We start from the raw sequence: 27,185 nt of genomic DNA on the forward strand, positions 1-27,185 counted from the left end.
ACTACTCACGTAACTAAGACAAACACATGTGGCCTAACATTTCCAGTTTTCATTGTATTATGCACATTATTTTTCAAGCTGTTGAACTTCATAGAGAGATCTTCCCAAATATTTATCATCCAAAGGTCTATTGTTGGGAGTGTCCTGCATTTTTTCCTCTCTTGGTTATGCATTCTCTCTCATGCAGCATTGTTTATGGTATAGGAAATTCCACAAATACTGTGGTAAAGTAAAATGTAATGGCACGCTAAATATTGATTTTTTTTAAATAGTGTTCATTGTGTGCGTAAGAGAGATTTCACACTGTTCTTACTTTCCGTGTAAATGACCAGCCATAGGGCCAGCAATAAACAACTCTTAGAAAAGGTGGCTTTGAATAAAAGTTGGAAAAAATGAATTAGAAAGGTTACTTTAAAATATTTGCTTAAAGCAGGGGACTGTCTGTTGGAGTTGGTCTTCAATCCATATTTCTCTGTATATAAAATGCATAGATATGCACAAATACATCTCTTTGCAGTAGGAGAGAGAGTGGAATTCAGTACAGTCATTATACTTAGATTTAATTTGTTAGTCCTGGTGCAGGTTACGGAAGCCAGTGACATTTAGTATATATAACTGAAGATGAAATTTATCTGCCTTTTCCCGCATAATTATGGCCCTATCATGCAAATGGGAATGTTATTGAAAAATATTTTTAATAAAACAATGTAATCTTAGAATGAAATGTACTGTTAAATCAGCACTGCATGTACAGTATTACACTCCCTCGGCAGCTGGCATTGAAGTCTACAGCTATACTGTTCTTAGAAAGGCCACTTCAGCGAAGTTTTGGCATTGCTGCCAATGCTTTTCTAGGCTTTTCAGCTCCTCTATTTAATTTGTGGACTTTACTTAGCATACTGAGAGATTAAATGTACATTCTGAACTCGTGTCAGATAGGGCTTCAGAGCACAAACCCAAGTTTCAGGCCATGGTGGAGATGTTATAGTAATTTCCCCTTACTGTCTTCCTTCTGGACTTTTCTGAGCTAATCCCTTGTCGGAGTAAGGATCTGTCTGTGAACCTGCTATAGAACATCTGTTGCCATGGAAAGAAATAGATCTCCAACCTTAATGCTCATTTTCAGTTTACTACTCTAATCTGTCAGTAGCCTGGAAGCTGTAAACAGCTATGTTTAATTTTGAATATAAAGCAAGACACAGTCCAGTAAAAGTCGTCATTTTTCAAATACGGCTGAAAGTGGATATGTAAGGTAGAGATAATAATCTTTATGCTGAAAATGTATAAACTGATGCACACAAAACGGAGATGTTTCTTTGGATGGCAAATCAAATGGTTCAAATACTGTGATTTGGTCATTTTAATTCTCTTGTCATCTTTTTTTTCTTTTCTTAAATAAAGATTTCATTGTTATTCTCCCTCCTCACCCAGCAAAGTGTAAGGGCCATTTTAAAAAAATACTCTCCTCTAAGAGAATCAAAGGTGCAAATCATGACATGCCCTCCCTGCAGCCGGTCCCAAACATCACCTTTGTGTTGTGTGAGTGGATGGACAATGGGCATCCATGTAGTAGAACTCCCTAATTTGCCTGTAGGTGAGGGTTAGGGGTAGGATGGGAGCATGGCCAGAACATCTGCATATGGGGCAACAGTGGGGCTGCATCTGAGGTAACATGTGGTACCTGAAAAGCTCAGGTGGGCACTGGCTACTACATGTGGTGGTTACGGATTACAGTTTCATTCTTGTGCTTTTTGCATGCTGTAATCTGAGCACAAGGCCCATTTACTCACGTTGTGCCATTTTCCCCAGGAGTTGGCTCTAAGGGCAAAATTCATCCCACACAGGGGGGACTCTCTGTTCTCTTTCTGCCACAGCAGTAGGTTCTTCACCAATTCTGAATAGTCTGTTACAGAGGTGAGTATTGGGGCATATGTCGATGGAGGGACCACTAGACCCAGGTCTAAGTTGATACAGTGTCCAGGAATCTGTGCTTGGAGGACAGAGGAATAGCAGTCAATATTCCAGCCCATAAACTGTAATAGCAGTCACAAAGAGGCTGTGTTAGCCCCTCTAGCCTGCCCATGACTGCAGGTGGCAGTCCCCAGCCTGCCCTTGGATAGAAACACAAAGCCAGGTGCTTCGGGGAGAGTAAGAGTGAATTACCCCATATGAGGATAGTATTTTCTAATGCACAGTTGAAATGCAGTGTCGGAGATGCTTGTGTTCACTCCAGCAATGTCCCAGACCGAGAGAGAGCACACAGGCTGTGGACTCCATTGTTTTTCTCAGAGCAGAATATCTGTTGTTCTACACTGAGATGTCACTAAGATGTTATTTGTCTGGTGCACAGAGGGTGAAATCCAGAGGGCAACCCCATGGACAAGTTTTTTCTTTTTCTCTGTCGCATTGTGAGAGATGGATTTGTAAAAGCAGGTCAGACGCAGCTTGGGGCTGTGTGGCTTGTTGTGAGTATCAACTCTGATTTTTCTTCCTCCCTGTCACTAGTAAAATGAGGTGGGAAAATAGATTCTTCAGCAGAAAATGAAATGATGTGGTGAATTCTTTGCTTAACTCCAGTTTTGAAAATTTTTGTTGTCCTTGTTGGCTATCTAATAGCCAGCCCATCATCCTCCTTTTGCATATGTGAGGGCACCATCTCCATTATCGTTCCCCGTAATAGTGTATGCTAAGAGTCATGATAATCAGCATGAAACAGTGTTGAAATGAGTTAATTTGCAAGCACAGCATACCTGCATAAAACATGAAATGCAGCATGATTATTCCATGGGAAATCTGTGTTCGGCTCTTGGGATGACTTAATGAAGAATCCTAGGCCTGGTTTACACAGAGGGGCGGGGTCAATGTAAGATATGCAACTTCAGCTACGGGAATAGCGTAGCTGAAGTCGAAGTATCTTATTTTGACTTACCTCCCGTCCTCACAGCGCGGAATCGATGGCTGCGGCTCCCCCTGTCAACTCCACTACCGCCACTCGCCCTGGTGGAGTTCCAGAATCGACAGAAGCGCGTTTGGGGATCGATATATCGCGTTTAGACGAGACGCAATATATTGATCCCCGATAAACCGATCGCTACCTGCTGATCCGGCGGGTAGTTTAGACATACCCCTAGACTGTAAGCTGAATGAGGGCAAGGACTGCCATTTTCTCTATACTGAGGCTAGCACAATGGGGCTCCAACCTGGTTCCCCTCAAGTTGCTGCCACAGAATAAATGCTTATTCATGAGAGCAACTGAATTGCTGCTAATTAGACAGTGATTTAGTTTTGAATATATTTGGCCACTTTCTCTCTTTCTTCCCTCTTCCATTGCAGCCCTCTCCTCTCCCATCACATTACTTTTTCTTTGGCTGAGGGACGCTGGGCACAGTGCCCTTTTCATCCTGATCACCAGCCAAAGGGAGTCACTTGGGAAAATTGTCACATACTCTGGCTCCACCTCAGAGCCTGAGTAGTGATTCCATTCCCTTTTGGCTCAGGGACAGCAAGCTGGAGTGAGCGGAATACCCCAGCTCCAGTTGCTGTTTGGTTGCATTGGGAGATGCTCGGTGTAGGCGAGCATATTAGCATCGGTTTTGGTTATCTGAATATGGCTGAATAATTCCAGCTGATACGTGTGTTGTTTGGATTTGGTCACCCATCTGTTTACTCTGTCAGCACCAGAATTATTATTTTACCTCAGTTTTTAGCACTGGTGTGATGGCCACTGAATACTGTGTCCAGTTCTGCTGCTCACAATTCAAGAAGGATGTTGATAAATTGGAGAGTATTCATAGAAGAGCCACAAGAATGACTAAAGGATTAGAAAACAAGTTGTATAGGGATAGACTCAAGGAGCTTGATCTAGTTAGTTTTATACAGTGGTTCTCAACCTTTCCAGACTACTGCACCCCTTTCAGGAATCGGATTTGTCTTGTGTACCCCCAATATTCACCTAACTTAAAAACTACTTGCTTACAAAATCAGACATAAAAATACAAAAGTGTCACAATGCACTGTTACTGACAAATTGCTTATGTTCTAATTTTGTCTGTGTGAAATTTTAGTTTGTATTGATTTTGCTAGTGCTTTTTAAGTAGCCAGTTGTAAAACTAGGCAAATCTGTAGATGAGTTGATGTATCCTCTGGAAGACCTCTGCATACCCCCACAGGTACATGTACCCCTGGTTTAGAACCATTGGCTTAATAAAGAGAAGGTTAAATGGTGACTTGATTACTGTTTATATGTACCTACATGGGGAACAAATATTTAATATCAGGCTCCTCAGTCTAGCAGAGAAAGGTATAATATGATCCCATGGCTAGAAGTTGAAGCTAGACAAATTTAAACTGAAAATGAGGCATAAATTTCTAATTTTGAGAGTATTTAGCCATTGGAATGATTTACCAGGGGTTGTGGTGGATTCTCCATTATTGGCAGTTTTAAAATCAAGATTGGATGTTTTTCTAAAAGATCTGCACCACGAATTATTTTGAGGAAGTTGTCTGGCCTGTGTTATACAGAAGATCAGACTAAATGGTCACATTGGTTCACAATGGTTCCTTCTGGCCTTGGAATCAATGAATTGATGAATGTGCCCTTGGAGCTCTGCCTAGACAGCTGGCAGCATATGGGTAATCAACAGACAGGCACTCCTCATATATTTCTCTCATCTCCCATCCAGTTAAAACAATTCTGTCTACAAAGACTTGTTACTATTTTTAGTTTATGTTGGTAACTGCTCAATACTATTAAGTCCTTACCTGGTAATGAACTTTAGAAACACATTAGCACTTCTTCTACAGCCCAACATACAGTATGTTGTCCTCCAGTTTCCTCACATTAAAAAATCCTCCAGAAAATCTCTGAATGATCACCTCTTACTTAGCCCAAATCTACACAATGACAGATTCCTTTAACAGTTATTCGTTAAGATCCATGAACTCTTAGGAAGCACTTTTGTGGAAATGGATGTCAGCCATTATGTCTTTCGTTGTGCCAAAAATCAGTCAAATACTCAGGTCTTGCAAGTACGTTGCTAAATGAAATTGGAAAGAAGGAAACATCAGAGGGTGATTTTATATGTTAAGAAAAGTGATCAAGATAAATGATCAAGATAAATTCCTTCAGCATGTGAGACTCTTGCCAGAATGTAAGCATTATACTTTTATAGCCTAATGTAATATACTATACAAAAGAGTTTAATAGCAGATATATTAGAAAAAGGAGACAGGAATTAATTACAGAAATTGAACTGGATGGCATTGCATAGATGAACTAATTCCATATGAGTGGTAGTGCTCTCCTGTTGCCTTATTATTCTTCCTAAAATAAAGGCCACCAGCCTTCAATTGCATCAACTGAGGTATAGGCTTTTGCAACAAGTTTGCACTGGGAACAGAAAGGAGAACTTCTAGTGGTACAACGTCAAAAATATCTGGAGCTTTTGTTCACAATGAAACTTATTGGCTGAGTGTTTTCTAGAATTGACACCTATTTGCATTTGCTTTTCAGAAAGCCATTGTGGTGTTGCATTGGTGTATACGTCCATGTTCCATTAACACATTGTGACATATCCTCATCACATAGCAACACAACCTCCTCATGTTGACTCATGACATTGGATGGTGATGTCATGTGATCTGAAGTGTGTTAGGGGCTCATTTATTTGTTCTGCCATCCAGCAGAACAAGGGATGGACCCAGACCATGTCACACATGTGGGGGCTAGTTATAACCTTATCAGTCATCCTTATAACATTCATTAGCACCAATGGGTGATACATGAGCAAATCAAAAGCAAAAATAGACTCTAAAGTTTTACATTTGAGGATCCTAGCACATTAGCATTGAATGAGTGAGACTTGTAGAGGTGTTTATTAAGGCTAAGGACATAAATAACCACGCACGAGGCTATTGCATTAAACTGCTCTTACACCTTAGTTCTATTGGTGTATCTCCACTAAGGGTACGTCTTCACTACCCACCGGATTGGCGGGTAGCAATCGATTTCTCGGAGTTTGATATATCGCGTCTCATCTAGACGCGATATATCGAACCCCGAACGTGCTCCTGTCGACTCCGGAACTCCACCAACGCGAATGGCGGTACGGAGTCGACATGGGGAGCCGCGGAGGTTGATCCCGCGCCGTGAGGACGGTAAGTAATTCGAGCTAAGGTACTTCGACTTCAGCTACGCTATTCACGTAGCTGAAGTTGCGTACCTTAGATCGACCGCCCCCCCAGTGTAGACCAGACCTAAGATGACTCCATAAGGCCATCAGGACCAACGAAAGGTCTGGCAGTAACAAAATATTGATTTTATTCAGTGCACTGTACTTATAAGGTTTGTAATACTTCAGGTGTGCTAGTATTATTGTTTGAGCATCATTTCACAGTTTGCATTAAAACAAGAACTTAATGTGACTGGAGAATACACAGGAAAGCCATTTTTTCACTCTACAGAAGTGTTTAGCTCTAAGTAGAAATTAATTGTAATGTTAAGAATTGCAAGGTGCATGCCATGATGCGCTGAAGCAATTCAGGATTCTTTACTTCATTATGAACAGAGATTCATTTAGATCAGACTTCACTATAAACAGATTCCTTTGTTCATCACATTCCTGTGGAAAGGAAATTAGCATTGTACGATTCCGTAACATTTAAGTAATAAACGTGTCACCCCTCTAGTTGGATAGATTTCTTCCTAACCTTTACTACGTATGGCATGTTGTATTCTGTCCATGTTTTTCTTGTAAACATCATAACAGATTAAAGTAGATAAGGAAAACAATTAAACTACTTTTGCTTTTAAGTTTTATAAGGAAACAATGTGCTACCAGTCTGAAGCATTCTGTTGTAAAGAAAAAACCTCTATCATATGACCCCTGTATCCTGCCTATAGCTGCCCTGAAGCTGTGCAACTTCTTTGGAAATGTGACAGAGCTGAGCACCTTTTTGAGTGACCTTTGTTTAAAATGATCCTTGCTGCTTGCAGTGAACCCTATTTTACATGCTTACTGTCAATGGAAAGCATATTTTCGGAACCTGCATATACTTAATGCACATAAATATAATATAATCACTAACTACACACACATGCATACATTCACATATATTCTCACATACACACGCTTTTTGCTTACTTTCAGAATGTAACAGTTTCTTTTCTTGGAGTGTACTTTCTAATACTAAATCTGTAATATTTACTGTGATGTTCATAAATCTGATTTAATCAGACATAGATACTGTATTGCACATGCTGGTGTATTCTTAATTATTTTCCTGTTTACTTCCCATATTAATAATGTGAATTGATATTTTATACATAGTCAGTCAAATAGCTGAGAATTTCTCCAGACCCATATTCAGGTCATTAACCCAAAAAACATTCATGTTAAGGGTAAATAGAGTACAGCTCTAACAGAAGAATCATGTCTGGTGCATTAAACAAATGACTCAATTTCTCAATGATGATGATATTATCAAGGTAGAACAAACTTACCTTAGTGCAGGAAATCTTCCTCTGCTGTATTCTGGACAATTTCCTTCCTCTCATTCACTCCAAAGGGGCAAATCCACTTTCATAAAGAAAATTGTCTATTTAAAGATACAGAATGAAGGAAATTGATGATTCCTCCTCCGAGCTCCCAATTCACTTGTTTTAGCAAGTTGCGAATCCTAGTCACAACAGTAATTCAGAATGATTTTTCTGTTTGTATTCTGTAGGCTGAGTAGCAGCAACAGAGAGTTATACCCAGAGACACGAGACAGTGCTGCAAGGGAGAGACAGTAGGGAACCATGGCACTGACTTGGACCAAACTCTAAATATAACCCAACCCACTTTCTGTGCCGTTCTCTTCATACTCTGAAGGCAGATGACCTTGTCAGAAAACTGACCTCACAGGCTGTCACTCTCCACAAAGAGGATCTAATGGGACAGAGCTGCAGTGTAATGGGACAAAAAAGCAAGCAGCCATCTGTTTGTAGCAAACAAGTGTAGGTATGAACTCTATTTTTATGGTAATTACAGTCTAGATCAAGATCAAGAGATACAGCTCTTTATTTGGACATTTCAGACACACTCTGCATACAAGTTTAGAACAGGGATAACAGATGGGATATTGCTTTGAATCATCTTGTACCTTCCAGCCTTAAACATTACAGAGCCTTGAAGGAAGATGAGTAGGAAGGGCAAGATATTTCCCCTTCTAAAAACAATGTGTATAGTGTAGTGCTTCCCTTTATAACATTTTAACATTAAGATCTATATATCTAGTCTCTCTCTCTCTTTCTCTCTCTCTCTCTCTCCTTTTCTTGCTGGTTTTCCTGAGATTTTGGGAAAGGTTTGGGGTAAACCATGAAATTTATGTATGAAAGGGTTACAAATAGCGTATATAGGGTGGGGAATGTAACTTGCGTTGAGACCAATTTACAGGGAAAAGTGAGTATATGCAGAAGGGAGAAGTTTTACAGAAGGAAATATGTGAGTTATAGAAATAAAACTTTTAGGCCTTTAGCCTTTGATGGAGAACTGTGCTTTTAAACAGATATTGATATTTATAATCCAGTTAGTTTTCCACCAACCCTAAGTGGTAATATTTCAGGATATTTCTTCTTAAGCTGACGGAGAATTAACTTGATAATATACTATAAAACTATGTTACAAAGTCACTCAGTGACTCGTGTGAAAAACAACTTTTATACCCACATTTTCTATTCTATGGAGGAAGTCAGGACATAGGCTTGTTTGCAATAGTATTCTCTATTTCAATGTGATTGTTGTTGGCAACATCCAACTGGCTCCCATGTATTGAATGCCACTCATAAAATCATAGAAATGTAAGGCTGGAAGGGACCTCTAGAGGTCATCACACCCAGCCTCCTGCGCTAAGGCAGGACCATGTAAACCTAAACTATCTCTGACATCCCTGTTCTTAAAAAGCTCCATCAATGGGGATTCCATAACCTCCCTTGGAAGCCGATTCCAGAGTTTAACTATCCTTATTGTTAGAAAGTTTTCCCTAATATCTAACCTAAATTTCATTTGCTGCAGATTAAGTTCATTACTCCTTGTCCTACCTTCAGTGGACATGGAGAACAACTGATCTCCTTCCTCTTTATAACAGCCCTTAACGTATTTGAAGACTGTTGTCCAGGGCCGCCCAGAGGATTCGGGGGGCCTGGGGTCTTCAGCAGCGGGAGTCCTTGCGCTTCGGGTCTTTGGGCACTTTGGCGGCGGGTCCCAGAGCAAGTGAAGGACCCACTGCTGAAGACCTGGAGTTGAAAGAGCCCCTGCCACCGAAGACCTGGAGCAGAAGGAGCCACCGCCGCTGAAGAAGAAGCAGCTCTGGGTCTTCGGCGTTGGGTCCTTCACTCGATCTGGGTGTGTTCGGCGGCACTGAGGGACCTGCTGCCGAAGACCCACTGAAAACTCTCATGGGGGCCCCTGAAAACTCTTGTGGGGGCCCCTGTGGGGCCCGGGGCCTGGGACAAAATGCCTCACTTGCCATCCCCCTGGGCAGCCCTGCGGTTGTCAACACCCCCACCCACCCACCCCCGGTCTTTCTTTCTCCAGATTAAACATGCCCAATTTTTTTAAACTTTTCCTCATAGGTCAGGTTTTCTAAACCTTTTATCATTTTTTTTGCTGCCCCCTGTACTCTCTCTAATTCATCCACATCTTTCCTAAAATGTGGCTCCCAGAACTGGACATAATTCTCCAACTGAGACCTCACCAATGCCAAGTATAGCAGGACAGTTACCTCCTGTGTCTTACGTATGACAGTCCTGTAAATACGCCCCAGAATTATATTAGCCTTTTTTTTAACTGCATCACATTATTAACTCATGTTCAATTTGTGATCCACTATAACCCCTAGATCCTTTTCAGCAGTACTACTGCCTAGCTAGTTATTCCCCATTTTGTAGTTGTGCATCTGATTTTTCCTTCCTAAGTGTAGTACTTTGCACGTCTTTATTGAATTTCATCTTGCTGGATTCAGACCAATTCTCCAGTTTGTCAAGGTTGTTTTTAATTGTAATCCTGACCTCCAAAATGCTTGCAACCCCTCCCAGTTTGGTGCATCTGTAGATTTTATAAGCATACTCTCATCTATCCAAATTATCAATGAAAATATTGAATAATACCGGACCCAGGGCAGACCCCTGCACAACCCTACCTAAGTACGCCCTCCCAGTTTGACAATGAACTATTGATAACTATGCTTTGAGTACATTTTGTTTTCAACCAGTTGTACCCTCACCTTGTAGTAATTTCATCTAGATGACATTTCCCTAGTTTGCATATGAGAATGTCCTGTGGGACTGTGTCAAGAGCCTTTCTAAAATGAAGATATATCACATCTACTGCTTCCTCCTTATCCACTAAGTCAGTAAACTTGTCAAAGGAAGAAATGAGGTTGTTTTGGCATGATATGTTCTTGACAAATCCTTGCTGTCTATTTCTTATAGCCCTGCTATACTCTAGGTGCTTACAAATGGATTGTTTAATAATTTGTTCCTGTATCAAAATTAGGCTGACTGGTATACAATCCCTCTTGTCCTCTTTGTTCCCCTTTTTAAAGATAGGTATTATTTTTGCCCTTCTTCAGTCTGAGATTGCTTCAGATAGTTCATATGCATGCCACACTATTCTTAATGGTAAAACAAGCCTCAGAAAGGAAATAGGGGCATTATAACCATGAGTGATACTATATGCCTCCAAATAAAATAAAATAAAAGAGATTGAATAGCAGTAGAGGCAAGCAAAACAGCAATATTCTAACTTTGAACAGCAATGCTAGAGTCAAAGATATCATAAAAAACTAAACCTATTATTAATTAAATGGAATATCTATTAGTACCGTGTATCATAACATCTTTATGGATGGCTCCTGTAGGCCAAAAAGCTAGCTGTAATAAAGGAAGTTGGTGTTTGACTTTTGAGAGAATATGAAAAATGAATTAGGCTGCCTCCAGACAACTTCTGTTTTCTTCATATACATTCTCAGGGCGGTGGATTGGCTCTCTGATACCTTTATGATGTTATGGTAGCATGTTTCCTTATTCTGTTGCCAGATGATATCAGGACTAGCATAGAAAATAATCTATAATCTAGTTTATGGAATGGATTAGCAGGGTTTCTGATTTCTGGTACTGCATTCCTGTGGTATCTTGAGCATGTTTTTAATAAAGAGGCCTGTGCTTGTGGTATATCTCTGCCAGTTGCTTTACCTAGCATAGTGCAGGCTGTTATATATTAGAATTGAATGGGCTGTTAAGACCAGCTCCTCTGTTGAATTGTTAGGGGGAGCTCCTCTAGGTCAGGTTTGAGGTGCATTGGTGGGGCTATGTGAGGGAAGCTTGTACTACCACCGCCTATGTATCATGACTTCTGTATATGTAGAACTTCAGGTTCTAGAGCTGTCAATCCACTACATTTCACCAGCATTACTGTCAGACTTCTCTCCCTCACCATCCCTCGCATCATCATAAAATATCGGAAGGATCATGATTTCAGAAAGTCAGTCATTTCTTCATTCCCAAACCAACCGAGTAAGAAAAAATCCTTTCTAAAGTGAATATCGTTAATTCTTTTGGCATTTATTACCAATGCCCTTTTCTGCAGATAAATTCTAGGGTAGATGCAAGGTGACTGTGTAAGTTCTGGAGGTTCCTAAACCTTATAGTCTGAGGCAACCCCTTTAACTATAGAGTTAAATATTAACTCATGCCTATTCAAAGTTGTCTATGGATATTTTGCATTGGTTGTCCACATATTAATCCTTCTAAAAGACCCATTTCTACCTTGCTCTTTATAGTGAATTAAATTGACTTGTATATAAATTGACTGTAGCTGTTTCCTTTCACCTAACTTTTGTCTCGTTGTTTGTCTGTAGACTGGGGGCTCCTTGGAATGTTTGGAAAGTACTTATAATGTAGTGTATTCACTGTTAAGGGAAATGTCCCATATGGAGGTTCTTTAAAAGTACTAAGTAAATAGGGTATGTGGGTGTGGTTTAATATTTCCACAAAGAGACATTTTTGAAGCAGAACGCTGTTGTTCAGTTAGATGATTCTTTTCAATTGATTCATCTTCTGAGTAAAATCATAGTCCCTGGACAGTTGTTGTCATTAAAATTCCATGGCACTTTTTACAAGACTAGAGGTATTAACCCCTGTGTCCTGTCCAAATTTTAAGGTGGTTATTACATTCGGACTCTCAATTCCCTTGTGATTTTAGTTGGATACAGAGTTCCCTTGCTGTTTTAAATGGTAGGTAGTGTTGCGTGCAGTGTTAAATCCAGCATTGGCAGCATTTGAGTTGTTTGTGAAGTGGTTCTTGTATATGCAAGAATAGAAGCATCTTTTGTAATCCATCAGAAAGAAAGGCCCTAAATAAGTGTGAAATATTTATTTTATTGTTGTTTTAATAAGCATCCGAAACACTTTTAAACAGCTGAGATCCTCATGTTCCATGTTACCTCAATAAAGCCAAAGTGACTTTCTGGAAATATTTTTTTTTAATTACTTATGAGCTGAAAGAACATGCAAAATTTCAGTACAAAGTAATTTTTGAGAAATGTAAACAGCTGGGAGATTTGTAAGAGACGAAAGTGCATCTGAGCTTTCACTATAATGTCAGTGATTTTAACTTTGCCATAGGTAACAGGTCTCTTTTGTACATCATGTTAAAATATAAAGGCATCTTGAAGCACGAGTTGTTCCAGTGAGGTGCTAGTTATGAGGAAGTTAACTAGAATGGGAAACAATAAAATGGCCTGTCAGATCCTTAACAGTGTATTTGTTGGTTTGTACTTTGACCACTTAGGATTTCAAAACCAGGTAAATAGATACATTTTCTAAAATCATTTGCCTTCTGTTCCAGTAAAAGAGCATTGCGGTCCCACTTGCCTCATTATCTCAGAAAGCAAAAGTGAACAACATCAGACCCCTCAGTCATAGGGGAACACAATCATTCTGATTAGCATCAGGAGGTACTGCTGGTTAGAAAGAGATAACCAGCTATTTTTATCTGTAGCCGCTCTTCTTCTGTCATGTTTGTACATTTCCTCCTTCTTGTAGTGATATCTTTTGATGCAATATTTCTTTTAAATGTCAAGTAATCCGGACACTGAATTGTAGTCAGTCTGCAACCTGAGCCTAATTTAGAGCGTTGTAGAGCTAATCTCATATGACACAGATCCGTATAAGTTATTTTAATGTGCTAGGTTAGACAGTTCTACCTGTCTGTCACTTGTAGACATATTCCTTTTTCTGTTCTGGTTCACTTCCAGTTAGTGAATCAAGGTGAACTCACGACTGGTTTGGAAGCATCAGCTCTGGTTGGGGGTGGAGGGTGTTGAAAGAAGAAGCTGGAAAGGGGAGTTGCAGGGGAGGTAATTCTTAGAAATGCTCCACAAAGAATTTTTTCAGATACAGAGTATGACAGATATTAATGTCTGCATACTAAGCGTGTTGGACCATGTCCGAGCAAATCTAAAAATAACATGAAACTTCGCCATCAAGGACTGTTCTTGTCAGCTGAAATGGTAGGGTTTTTAGTTCACGTTGCCACTAAGCAAAGGAAGAAGGAAACTGTGTTGAGCACTGTACCAGTAGACTTGTCCAGCAATTCAGCATCAGTAAATTTTTCTTATGAATTGACCAAGAAGAATATTTACATTCTGTGAGAAATTTTTCTTTATGGAACAAAGTCGTGCCTTTGTTTGGAACCAATAAGTATAAATCTTTACAGATTGTTTGTACAGCCACAGTTTAGAGATAGGTTAAATAAAATATCCTGGGAAGGCATTAGGATCATCTTCGTCATTCCTGAACAGGACAGGCTTTCTGCCTGTTTGGTTGGTCAGTCCCCTAATAAGATTGTGCCTATTTCTGCTCAGTCACATATGGCAGGTGCCCATGGGTCTCAGATGTGCATTACAATGCTTTCTTTGGCTACAGACACACCCTTTCAGAAGCCTAATTGCAGTTAAAGTAAGGGATTCTGGAGTCCATTTGGGATCTCAGAAGGCCCACTGCCCTGAATAAATGGAGAAGCCTGTTCTGGAAAAAGAAAGCCCAGTGCATATGAGTGAGGAAAAGAAGAGATGGACTGGATGGATTGCTGTGGTTGGTGAGAGGAGTGGAGTGCGAAACATAGGCAAGAATCAAAGGTAATCACCTGATGTAACCATTGGGCCAGGTTGTCACCTCTGCCGCCAAGGACAGACTAAGCAAAGGTTGACATAGAGCTAAGTGTGACACAGTCATTGTAAGGCAAAGCTTCATGTGCCACTGTGAACTGTGCCTACTAGTAATTATTCTGGTAGTTCCCAGCTACTTGCTTTGTTGCTTTTAGAACCCAAGTGCTAAGATATCTGAGTATTTGAATGCATTCTATGTGAGGGGCCTGTCCTGGACCCATGACCAGAAAGGCCCTGAAGAAGTTACTTCCACAAGTTTTACTAAGTTGGAAAATCTTTCTCATGCAATAAATTGGAAAGGAAAGATCTGTATTAATTTTTAAAGAAGAGAGGCACTTTGCTGAGTCAGTCAGTCTTTCCATGTAGCATCAAAGATTTCCAGTGAGCTATAATTATTCTGCCCTTTTATGTGATTGAACATTAATTTTTCATTTCCTGTCATTACACTTGCTATCTTAATGCTTTCTAATATTTAATCTTGTTTTATTGTCTGAACTTCAACATGTTTTGCTAATCCTTAGCCACGAGGGACACATTTTGGGTTTTTTTCAGTCTTCTTGATTTCTCAGTAGTGCTTCAGTACACTGCTTACTGGGAGGAGGAAGGGAGGGGGAGAAGGAATACAGTCAGTGGTGTTGGAACAGTTTGTATAGTGTGGGGTGCTGAGAGCCATTGAACCAAACTGTAAATCCTGGATACAATGGAAACCACTTCAAGCCAGGAGGTGCTGTCGCACCCCAGCACCTCTAGTTCCAGGACCTATGATTACAGTCTTTTTGGGAGGGAGGACAGAAAGGAGGCGGAAATGTTTTGCCATTTGAGTCTTTTCTCTTTCCAATTTACCAGAGATGCTTTGGAAGTGAGGGGAGGAACCACTTTTCTTGTAGCTGATTTTGATGATGTGTTGATCTCTCCTATGATTATTATTATTACTACTACTACTACTGTAGAAGACCCAGTCATAGACCAGGACTCCATTGTGCTTAGAGCTGTACACGCACAGAACAAAAGGATGGTAAAGTGTAGTTTTTGTTTTGTAATAAATCTGCTTGGCAACCATTTGACCATCTACTAGGATATCACACCATGGAAATTAAGGACTTCATGTTAGCTGAAGGGAAGAACTCGGATACTCCTTCACCAAAAGCCAAGGACTCTACCATTTGAACTGAAGGATAACCTGCTGTTGATATTAGCAGTATAGGCCTTTAGCACGTATCTGAGTAATTCTGATTCCATCCAGTAGGCACTTCCAACTGCTGCTTCCCCCGACCTTCAGTGCTTCCTCTCTCTCTACTAGACCAGACATCTCTCTACCTCCAAGATGCCTCTTTCATTAATCGCCCCTGTGACAGCTGCTATTCAGCTCCCAGTTCAGCCTAGTTCAGTTAAAAGCAGCTAATCTGTTCCCCAGACATTAATGAGCATCATGGCGAGGCTGGGAAGGAAAGTGGGAGTTTATCTCTCACATGCTGCCTTGGGGAGTAGTAGTGGGGTCATATTTCAGAGGGGAAATGCAGCTTCCTCCTCTCCTAACCCCACTTTGAGACCAGCCATGCTGGTCAGCACCACTGTGGAGGTAGTGGGGCAACTTCTAACTGAGCTAGGGATGAGCTGGAAGGTGGTTTTGTTCCACAGCAGTTTAATTTAAAGGAGAACTTGACTGAAGCAGTCACACAATGTATGCTTGAAGTAATTTGTGGAGAACAGGAAAAGACAGAATATCAAAGAACTGCATTAAGATTAATTATCCAGTTCACTGAAAAATTAGGTAATTTTAAATGACAGAGGTAAGAAAAAGATGTGAAATTGTGTGCTTGGTTGGTTTTTTTTTTTATTTTTTTCCCCCAAGTAATCTGAGATTTCAAGTCAGAGCATAGTAATTTGGGGGTTTTCCCCCAACTGAAACTTTACACAGAGCTAAATATTTCTCTTTGTGCTAGCAGCTCTGGGAAATAAAATTCTTCCTAAGTTAATGGGTATGTTGTAGATCAAGAATGTTTTGTTTTTTGTTTGTTTAAACAACAAAATCCTACTATTTTTCAGTGACCTCATGCCCAGACTGAGTGGACCTTACTCACCTAAAGAGTCAAAAAAATTTTTTTTATGCTGCAGTACTCGTCAGTGTATAAAGACAACATAGCAACAACAACAAAATCTTATTATTCTACAGCACCCGGGGTTAGAAGGCACCTTGTAGAATATATAAAAGATGTATGCTCTGTCTCAAGTTGCTTACAGTCTAATTTTAGATACGATACTTTAGAGCAACAAGTGGGAAGGAGGGGGAATAGAGAAAAGGATGAGATTTACAATAATAGATTATGTAGTAACCTGAGTTTGTTATGAGTACATCTGACTAGTGCTGCTACATTATCCGTTGTTTAATTTATTTTCCTTCCCGCTCATTTCTGTCACACTCCCTGGTTCTCTGACTGATGTTAGTTAGTGTTGTTTGAATGCACCATGGAGGGAGTGATTTGAATGATGAAAAAGAAAGGAACTGGTTGCAAGTGTGTTCCATGCAGAGAGAGCTACATGATAGATGGCACAAAGATGGGAGTGGGAGGAGAATATAGGAATTACTAGGGTGGTGGTTATCCATGGTTCATCTAGTCCAGTATCATATCTCTGACAGTGGCAAGAACTGGATGCTTCAGAGAAAGCTGAAAGAAACTCCAGAGTGCACAATTATGAACTAGTCTGCCCACAGGGGAAGTTTTTTCATAAATCCATGACAACGGCTGCCTTATATCATAAAACAGGAGCGTTACATCCCTTCTAAAAATGGTTAGAACAAAGGGCTTAATAATGAGAAATTATGCCAGCAAACACAAATCCACACCTATTAACTAATACGAACAAACTTGCATCCTACTTCAAGACATGTTATTTAATTTTCACAACCAGGAGTCATTAAATAGTACAGTCTGGAGAAAGTTACCTGGCAAATGTCCCTGCTAAGCAGATGTGATGTTTAATAAGGGACACAATAAAGGGGAATCTGCTATGTGCGGATTGGAAAAAAAAAAGTTTGGAATTATAGCACTGGATGTGTTTGAAGAAATGTGATAAATTTGTGATATATATATGTATGAAAGCTTACATGCGCATGGTAAAGCTTTCATGGTTACCATATTTAGAGAGCGAGAGAGTGTGTGTGTGTATTTCTATATTTAGATGTCTAGTGCCTGGAGGAGTATAATATACTGCTGGGAATACCGAGAGCTGTGAGACACTGTACTATCCCTCTGCCTCAGCAATAGTGAGTTTTGCTGGTGATTAGACTGTATGTCAGCTCCCTGCTGCACCAGCCAGTCTTCCTCACCAGCAAACTGCTCAAGGCTCTCCTGGCCCAAACTTCACCTGGCAAGGAACAGTCAGTGAAGTTCAGCCCCACAGCTCTTCTTTGTTTCTTTGCAATGCACAGCTCCTACCACTGTGTATTCACAGAAAATACTAAGTTTGCTGCTTTGTTAAAGAGTCAGTACATCATAACTTATTAATTTAATTGGGGTAAATATACCCTTCTCTTCAAACACAGCACTGAAATGGTTTATAGTAAAAGTAAAACAAATGTATTAACAAAAGACCATGGATTAAATGATATCAAGTGAAGGAGAGAAAGGTAGAGCAAGTAAAAGGGAAAACATGTGTCTAAAAGTCTAAATCTTTATCTTTATTTACCAGTCTTTGTTCAAGATGGTTTCTTTTATCCACAGTCTCCTTTCCAGCTGTTTACTGGCCAGGAGCCATCACTGAGATCAAATTGCTTAAGATCGTCTTATCAGATGCAGAGCTTGCCAAGCCAATTTGCGGCAGCCTCATCAGCAAAGTGCAGAGCCCTAAGACCACCATTAAATCTGGTCAGAAGTCAGTCAACCAGTGATGTGTAACATTGTCTGTCTCTGGCCACAGCTGCATGTGGGGACCTCTTGTTGGCTCCAGGTGTGAAGGCTGGCCAGGGCCGGTGCAAGGATGTTTCACGCCCTAGGCGAAACTTCCACCTTGTGCCCTCCCCCATCCCCGAGCCCCCGCCCTGAACCCCCTCCCCCCACGGAAGCTCCCCTCCCGCCCTGAGGCACCCCTCCCACCCCAGCTCACCCCTGCTCCGCCTCCACCCCGGGCACACTGTCGCTGCTTCACTTCTCCCACCTCCCAGGCTTGTGGCGCCAATCAGCTTAGGCGCCGCAAGCCTGGGAGGCGGGAGAAGTGAAGCAGCCACGGCATGCTCGGGGAGGAGGCGGGGCAGGGGTGAGCTGGGGCGGGGAGTTCCCCTGCGTGCCATCCTCCCCTACCTGCTGCAGGCGGCCCTCCCCGCACCTGCTTGCCCCAGCTCCCTCCACCTAAATGCCGGCGGCGACCGGGGCGGCCGAAGATCCGACCGCCGCGGTCGCTGCCGGAAAAAAAGCCGCCCCCCAAATCCTAGCACCCTAGGTGACTGCCTAGGTCGCCTAAATGGTTGCACTGGCCCTGAGGCTGGTTATACATTAACCCTGGACCATTCACAATCGGTTCAGGAAGGCCCATGAACAGCATGGGAAGTCAAAACTGGATACACCGAGTCATTTATAAGAGACTTGTTTCTGATGTCAGCTGCAGACCATTCTTCAAGCCAAGTAGTCATCCCAGAGACATCTGGGCAGGCAAGAGGGCCCACAGTGGGTGCTTTGACAGCAAGCGTACTTACCCGTGGATGATCAGAAAGGGGTGTGTATTTCATCTTCTTAACCATTCTGGCTGTAGCATCCTCACAATGGATGTGCTTAATGGATGTGTGCTTATGGTACTGATGTGGGTTGAATCATACCAGCTGCGATGCATATGGTTGAGTATAGTTGTGTGTCAGTCAACTTGATGTGAAATGAATGGAGCCAGACCGGAGCACAGTATTCTGCTGCAGAGTAGCAGAGGGCTAACCCAGATAATAGGAGTTTGCTCCCCTAGAAGTGCCAACCAATTTGCTTAGATGGTTGTTCTGCCTCCTTACCTTAGCTGCAGTGTCCTCAGGTGGTTAAGATATGGGGAAGACCTCTCTAGGGTGACTCTGGGGTAGACTGTGTGGGATTTATGTTTCAAGCAATGAAATTAGGATAAATCACTGTTAATGCTTCAGTCAGCTGCTGGCAATCCCTCGGCATTGAGCTGCAGTATTCTCAGGACTAGTCTGATGGCTTGAAGGTTGCAGGAGGGGAGTGGAATTGCATCAGGAATGTCGGCTGACAAGTGACCGAGATTCAGCCCTAGAAAGGACTTTGAATGCAGTCTGCTGATTGGATAATCAGCTTCTCCGGTATGAACTCCGTACTCATGGGTGGTGTGATGAGAACACTGATCCATTGCCCCCGCCTCTTAAGATGGTTTCTCTCTTTGTTATGTGTATCGTTGATATAGGGTGTTCATCCCACATTAGCCTCAGAAGGAACCAATTAACCATATGGGCCACACCAGAGAGAGAGAAAGCTAGGGGCTGAGAAAAGCTAATTGATAATGGGCAGGAGCCAGCTGAGCTTGTATAAAGCCAGGAAGTTTTCAGCAGCAGGGGGATGCAGGGGGAGAGTCTGAGGTCACACTCTGGGCACAGAGAGGTGGGGCAGGAAAAAACCCAAGGGGAGTAAAAGCTCCATGATCCTTGCCATGTGGGAAGGGCTTACCCAGAGGCATTTTGGGGAAGAAAGTCTGTGGAAGGCAGAGTATGAAGAAGCCCAGGGAAAGAGCCATGAGAATTGAGGCTGTTTAGACCTTGGCTGCTGATGATAGGGTCCCTTGAGCTGGATCCTGGAGTAGTGAGCAGGTCTGGGTTCCCCTAGCAGCCACTCAGAAGTAGCTCAGGACAGGTGAAGGCTGCATCTGGACAGTTGATCCAGTGTGATGTCAGTGCCCCAGAAGGGGAGGACTGAATAGTGACCTGGTCAGAGGGATGAGTCATGAAGAGGGACCCAGGGACCCAAGACCCAGAGAGAGGCCAGGGTGCAAGAACCAATGGAAGGAGGCGCCAGACCAGGTGAGAGCTATCCCCAGATCCAGCCACAAGAAGGAGCTCCAGGAGTGAGGTTATCCCATTACAATCCCACAGGGATTTCTTTATCTTACAAATCAGAAAGGCTTCCTGGGGATTCAGTCTCCTGTGTTTCTCTGGAGTGCAAGAACCATTGTTAATTCTCTGTCTCTTGAGTTCAGGAAAAAGATACCCTCTACTGGTTTAGCTTGATAGCTTTATTTACTGCTCAAATGTAAATTGAGGTAAACCCACATTCCATTGTCTAAGACAGACGTGTTTATCACCTGGACTAAGCTGTCTTGTCTGACTTAAACATCATGCTGAGGGAAGTCACAACTTCACATATAAGGTAACACATGCATTTTACAACAATATTAGTAACCAGTGTGTTATTGGCTTTCATATGATATCGAACAAGGCATATTCTGTATATTATTATTGAAGTGGTGCGTACAGTGAGAATATAAGGGTGCTTCGGGTCACGAGTCTGTCACTTCTGGCAGATGTGAGATACAGCTGCTGGTGGTGTGGTACTGAAAGAAAAAGTGAAACAGCACCAAAGTCCTTACCAGCACTTCTATTTAGTTATCCACATCAAAAGCATTAAGTGAAAATGCAATAACCATATATGAGAATAAACACCAGTATAGGTGTTATCCTGTATCAATAGGAAAATTAATACAGACAACTGTTCCTTTAAATAACAGCATCCATGCAGTAAACTATTCCGTCGGTGCATGGACATCAAGTCACTATGTCAATAAAGGTACAAGTCAACAGTTTATTAATAAACCAGATTCTGGAACATTGAAAGGGACACTTAGGAAACACAACCGATAATATGAAGGAGGAACTTGTTTTGTCTTTAATTCTGTGGGAGAGGTGCCGCCACATTCACTCACATTGAGCAGTACTTTACTCCATGAGCAACCCATTCACTTTAAGGTAACTATCCACAGAGTAAGGTACTGCTTAATCTGAGGAAGAGTGGCAGAACTTGGCCTTGTGGCATTTGAGCACACACAACAAAACATTTCTAGCATTGCTAGAACTGGAGTTGACGTGGTGTCACAAACAATGATAGTTTGAAGCCATCTACTGTATTACTGGGATATGAATGACTGTTTCCAGAATAGGTGCCAAGTCCAGATGTCATGTAGAATAAGAAATAGTTCATTAAGACGTACTCAAACTGGAGATGTGTGCATATAGGACATTTGTTATTATCTTCAGAGCCTGCTCTTATTTTCATTCCAAGCTGAAAGAGGACAAGGATCTTGCATCGTAGTGTGGTCCAAAACTCAGACAGGCAGTGAACAGGTGGTGCATTGTTTGAGGTTATATCATGGACACCATTTGTCCGCTCTTAGATTTATGTAACCAGCAGAGTACCCGGCTAGATACAAGAGAAGGGGTATTTGACTTACTGTTAAAGACTCTCACTCTTCCCTTTCTGGATATGCGAGATTAGGATTCATAAAGAAATATTTAAAGATAGCTGTCAGTTTTCCTTGTTCCCCATGCAGTGCCTGTTAGTTACAGTATGCAACAAGTATCCTGAGAAGCAACTGATGCATCATTTGCACAGATACACAAATATATTCCAGTACGGACTCGGATGGATTGGGTGGTGGGGTTGAACCATTGGATGGACTGCATTTAGGGTGACCAGATGTCCCGATTTTATAGGGACAGTCCCGATTTTTTTTCTTATATACATTCCTATTACCCCCCCACCCCCTGTCCTGATTTTTCACACTTGCTGTCTGGTCACCCTAACTGCATTCAAATAACCAGGCCATAGAATACACTGCAGGGTTACAGCAGGTCGTGTAGAAGTTGGTAACTCTACAAGCTTCCTGTTGGGTGGTGGAACAGAGAGTGAACCTATCACTTGCAAAAGCAGGATGCCTTATGTGGCTTGTCACTAATGCCTTCTCACTACAGCCAGGGAAGTTGCTCCCCCAAGTCCAAACAACACAGTTCCCTTAAACTGACCCAGTCTCAGGCCTCCATCCAGGTGCCCACGTCAAATATGATGAAAATTTCTGTAAATCTTATTTCATCATATAAAAGAAAAGGTTCTACCAATCCCAAAGGGTCAGACACGTTATCTCCCAGATCTTACCCAAATATGTTTCAGATCTTATCCAAATATGCGCTACAGCCAATTCTTATTAACTAAACTAAAATTTATTAAAAAACAAAAGAGAGAGTATGTTAGAAGATCAATATACATATAGACATGACTTCAGTTTGTTTAGGTACAGATTCATAACAGAGATAGTGAGCTTTGTAGTTGCGAAGGGTTCTTTCAGAAATAGTTCATAGTTTGTAGTCCAATGTCCAAATATCATATTCAGGGCGTACCAGCATAACTAGGACCTCAGTCTTGCAACTCAAACGTCCCGTGATGAAGCCTAAGCAGATCTGAGATGACAGAATCAGGACCCAAGGATCTTTTATACAATTTCATGTCTTTTGACAAATTGGAGGTCCTCAGAGAACAAAAGGTAATTAGGATGACTTCGAAGGAAGTGCGGCACTGGTACTTAGCTATACGAATTAACATAAGGCCATTTGCTTGTTCCTCCACTATTCACAGTACATTTCACAGAGAGAAGACTACCGAGATATCCCGTGTTTACAATTCATTTAAATGATATCAGAATACAGCATAGACAGGGACTGTTGATTTCATTGTCAACCCTACTCATACATATATAAATACACAAAAACACAAACATTATCTCCCCACGTCTTTTGAGGGTTATTTATTTTGCGGGATGTTTAACCCTCTCTAGCCATGTGTCACAGTGCGAATGAAGGGTCATACCTATGTGACTGGAGAGCATAATCTGCAGTCACTTTGGAAGGAAGTGGGGTTGATGGCACAGAGAAGGAAACACTCACTCCCAGATGGGCCTCTAAGAGAATATTATATTAGCCGGGGAACAAAGAGAGTGAGAATTTGATGGACCAATACAGACACCTGAACTCTCAGATCTAAATGAACTTGCTTAACCTGCTGAATCTGCAAAATTATACATTATCAGACTTGGCTGTTGTCCAGGGCTAGATTATATAGGACTTTATATCCTTCGTTGAACTGAAATGTCTATTTTTGAGCAAATGTGTTCTATTTAAGGGTTTTTAAAATGTAACCTTTACCCCCTTATTCTGATCACTCCTCATGGCCACTAAGGTTTCCCTGAGTTGTGCTATAGGAGAATAAGTCCTCCAAGAAGTGTAGAGGTGCCACACTTCCTGTAGACTCTAGATGCAGGCATAGGTGCTGGAACTAGAGGGTGTGGCTTCACCCACTGGCTTGAAGTGGTTTCCAACATATACGTTTGATTCAATTACTCTCATCACCCCCACTATATAAATTGTTCCAGCACCAATGGATGCAGGCTGTGGTTTCCTAGGACACTTCATGCTGAGACAGAAAACCTCACTCCAGAGCACAAGGAAGCATAGGGCGCAGACACAGACCAATGGACACTGCTACTGAAAATCTGATGGTCTCAGATGCATGGAGCGCATGCACACCCACAGTGAATAGCCCAAAGGGACGACACATCTCGAAGAACTACAATTTCCAGAAGGTAAATAACATTAATTACATATTGCATGAAAAGTTCCACAAGCCTTAAGAAAAAGGCTAAAAGAACAGCTATGAAACATGACAGTAAATGGTATCATTCGGAGAATAGAATCACCAACCAATTGGGTTCACTCCTTAATGAAAAAGAAGGGGGACAATGGCTGTGTATGGACGCTAAGGAGTGAACAAAAACATAAAGAGAAAACTTCCACTTGGCCTCAAAAAAAGTGAACTGTTGTCTGAGATAGCAGGAGCCAAATTATTCAGCAAATTAGTTCCTTCATTTGGATTTTGGCATATCCCCTCAGATACTCAGAGCTCCAAGATCTGCACTTTCAACCCACCATTTGGCACAAACTACTTCCCAAGACACTATGTTCGGCTCCAAAAGTATTTCCCCGTACAATGAGCCAGATAGATGTGAGAGGAATTAGCAAGTGTGAAAGTGTACATTAATGATGTAATAATTTTGGGGCAGCACTGCCATTGTACATCAGGAACAACTGAAGAAAGTATTTGGAAACTGCGAGAGCTAATAACCTTAAGGTGAATAAGGCCAATTTCAAGCAATGGAAATAACATACTTGGGAGAGAGACTGACCTCCAAGGGAATCGTGCCCAGTGAATCAAAGATTGAAGCAATACTGAACATACTGAAGATAGAAAGATAATTCAGAGTTTGCGAGGTGTGTTGAATTATGTCAGCAAATATATGCCTACCTGTACTCCACACACAGTTCATCTAAGACATCTCACAAGGTCACCAAATGAGTGTAGATGTCTAATGTGATTTAAAGCACATTCTGATACCAGCTCCAGTGCTGCAATTTTATGACTGATTGAAAGACATTAAACTCTCCACAGACACCTTGAAAGGAGAGCTGGGAATAGTAATATATTTCACTATCATGGAACTGATTGGTTGCCAGCCTCAAATGCATCTAGGGCTGTGACAGCTGCAGAGAATATATAGGCACAAATTGAAAGAGAGACATTAGATCTGGTGTATGGATGTACAAGATTTCATTACTTTCTCTGTGGTCATATCTTCAAAGCAGAAATTGGTCACAATCCATTGATTGCAGTACACAAAAAGGGACTTGGAGAAGCATAACCAAGAATACAGTGACTACTTTTGAAATTACAAAAGCATGATGTGATCCTGGAGTTCTAACCTGGATGCCACTTAGTAAGGGTAGACACACTATCAAGATCATATGTTCCATCTGACAATATACAGCCTGATCATCTGGAACAAGCAGTTAACATACATGTGAATATAAGTGTCAAATGGTGTATTTTTAGGCTAAAGATAAAATGATATAAGCAGAGATGCAAGTGATAAGTAGAGGAGGAAAAAAACATTTCCCACCTGCCTATTCCCTTTCAGTGATCTCAGAAGTGCTCTTAAAGGGAACACAGATCGTGGTTCCCACAGAAGTGAGAAGGGAAATATTGGAACAGATACATGAAGGGCACCTGGGAATGACCAAATCAAAAAGGGAGAAGTTTTATTGTTGCCACAGATGAACAGTGACATTGAAGAAATGGTGAGCGGGAGTGGAACATGTCAGAAATATAAAGATTCCCAGTTGAAAAAAACAATGGTACCGTATGAACAACTTGAGATTCTATGAGACAAAGTTGGAATTCACATGTTCATCTTGAAAAGACATGATCACGTATTTATAATAGAGTACTTACCCAATTTCCCAGAAGTAAACACACTTGAAGATACCACAGCAGCACCAATAGTCAGGCATCGTAAATCTGATTTGCACATCATGGAATTTCAAGAACACTAACTGGCAATGGACCATAGTTCAAGAATAGGTATTTCCTGGACTTTGGTAAAACATATGGCTTTCATCATGAGACATCTAGTCCCACGTATTGTGAGATCAATGGATTATCTGAATGTGGACTATGTATACTGAAGAAGTTGCTCAAAAAAGCTGTGGATGCAAGAGAAGATCCATACTTAGCACTACTCAGCTATAGCACTACATTGCTGCAACGTGGAAAGTCATCCATTGAACTCTTCTGCAACAGACATATAAATACTTGATTATCAGGTATGGGACAATGGAAAGGGTTATTAAGAAGTATTTGATAGTGAGGGGGAAAACTGGGAAAGTACAACTTGATGAATACAATAAAGGAGCAAGACCCCCTCCACAGTTAAAAAACAAAGTGAGTATTTGGCAAGATGGACACTGACCAGTCCAAGCTACAGTGATCAAAGAGGAGTCACCTAACTTGTACTCAGTGATCACAGAGGAAAGCAAAATCTTACAAAGGAATTTTATGCATCTGCTCAAGATACCTGAAAACTTGGCCGAGACAAATGAAGTGAGAGCAGACATACTAGCTGAAAACAATTCACAGACTGTGACCCTGTTATTGAGCATGAGACAGATCAGCTTGTTACAGGCAAGAACTTGCCTAAAGAGAGTTTGCAATACAGCAGATTGAGATGTGTTAGGGTTGTGTTTAAGCAACCTTAAGATTTAAGTCAGTTCAGGGTGCAGGAGCAGGCATTGGGTACTGGCTCTGGGAAAGGGCTCAGGGCTGGGGATTGGGGTGCGGGCTCCAGCTAGGCGGCACTTACCTCGGGCGGCTCCCAGTTGTCAGCGCAGTGGGGCTAAGGCAGGCTTCCTACCTGCTCTGGCCCCATGCTGCTCCCAGAAGGGGCCAACACACCCCTGTGGCCCCTGGGGGGCGGCACGTGGCTCCGCGCGCTGCCCCTCTCTGCAGGCACTGCCCCCGCAGCTCCCATTGGCCTCAGTTCCCCATTCCAGGCCAAAGGGAGCTGCAGGAGTGGTGCTTGCAGGCAGGAGCATCATGCAGAGGGAGACCCCTGCTCTCCCCTTCCCTGGGGTGGAGGTGACGTGCTGGCCAGTTCCGGGGAGCCGCATGGGGCTGGGAAGGCAGGGTGCAAGCCTGCTTTAGCGGCAGCCCCACTACACCATCGGACTTTTAGCGGCCAGAGATTGTGATTGACTGGGAGAGTCTCCAGGATCAAGCAGTCAATCGGGATGGACCGGTTGGTGACCGCTGTTTTATAGTATTTTTTTAGTTCAGTCAGGAAATTTAAAACAGGGAAGATGTGCTGTAGACTAAGTCCTCCAGGGAATGGAGAGATGCCACACTTCCTGCAGACTCTAGATACTACCTTCAGTTTCCTGTGACACGCTCTCTGTTGGGGCAGAAACAGAGAAACCCAGAACAGGGCAGTTGCAGGCTGCAGCTATACAGAATATGTGGCAAAGTTCCTCCTCTCCTCTAGTAGGTCCTGCGCTTATTGGCGTATTTCTTCCCCTCAGTGGTTTTCCCCTTGGATGAAACCCATAGACTGGATCAACTACT

At 41.9% G+C, this 27,185-nt stretch overlaps 1 protein-coding gene across 6 annotated transcripts in view; it reads left to right on the forward strand.

Moving 5' to 3' along the window:
• The window catches only part of CMSS1 (cms1 ribosomal small subunit homolog), a 385,325-nt gene that overhangs the window by 311,288 nt on the left and 46,852 nt on the right, over window positions 1–27,185 (forward strand). Inside the window, exon 1 of one of the 6 annotated variants that reach the window (XM_039537840.1) lies at window positions 7,902–8,000. The exons of the other annotated variants lie outside the window; for them this stretch is intronic. The gene's annotated coding sequence lies outside the window, so the exon portion shown is untranslated. Of the gene's footprint in view, window positions 1–7,901; window positions 8,001–27,185 lie in introns of those variants that run through there. 6 annotated transcript variants of the gene reach the window in all.

This window comes from Mauremys reevesii, linkage group 1 (assembly GCF_016161935.1).
Source record: "Mauremys reevesii isolate NIE-2019 linkage group 1, ASM1616193v1, whole genome shotgun sequence".
NCBI classification, from domain to species: domain Eukaryota; kingdom Metazoa; phylum Chordata; order Testudines; family Geoemydidae; genus Mauremys; species Mauremys reevesii.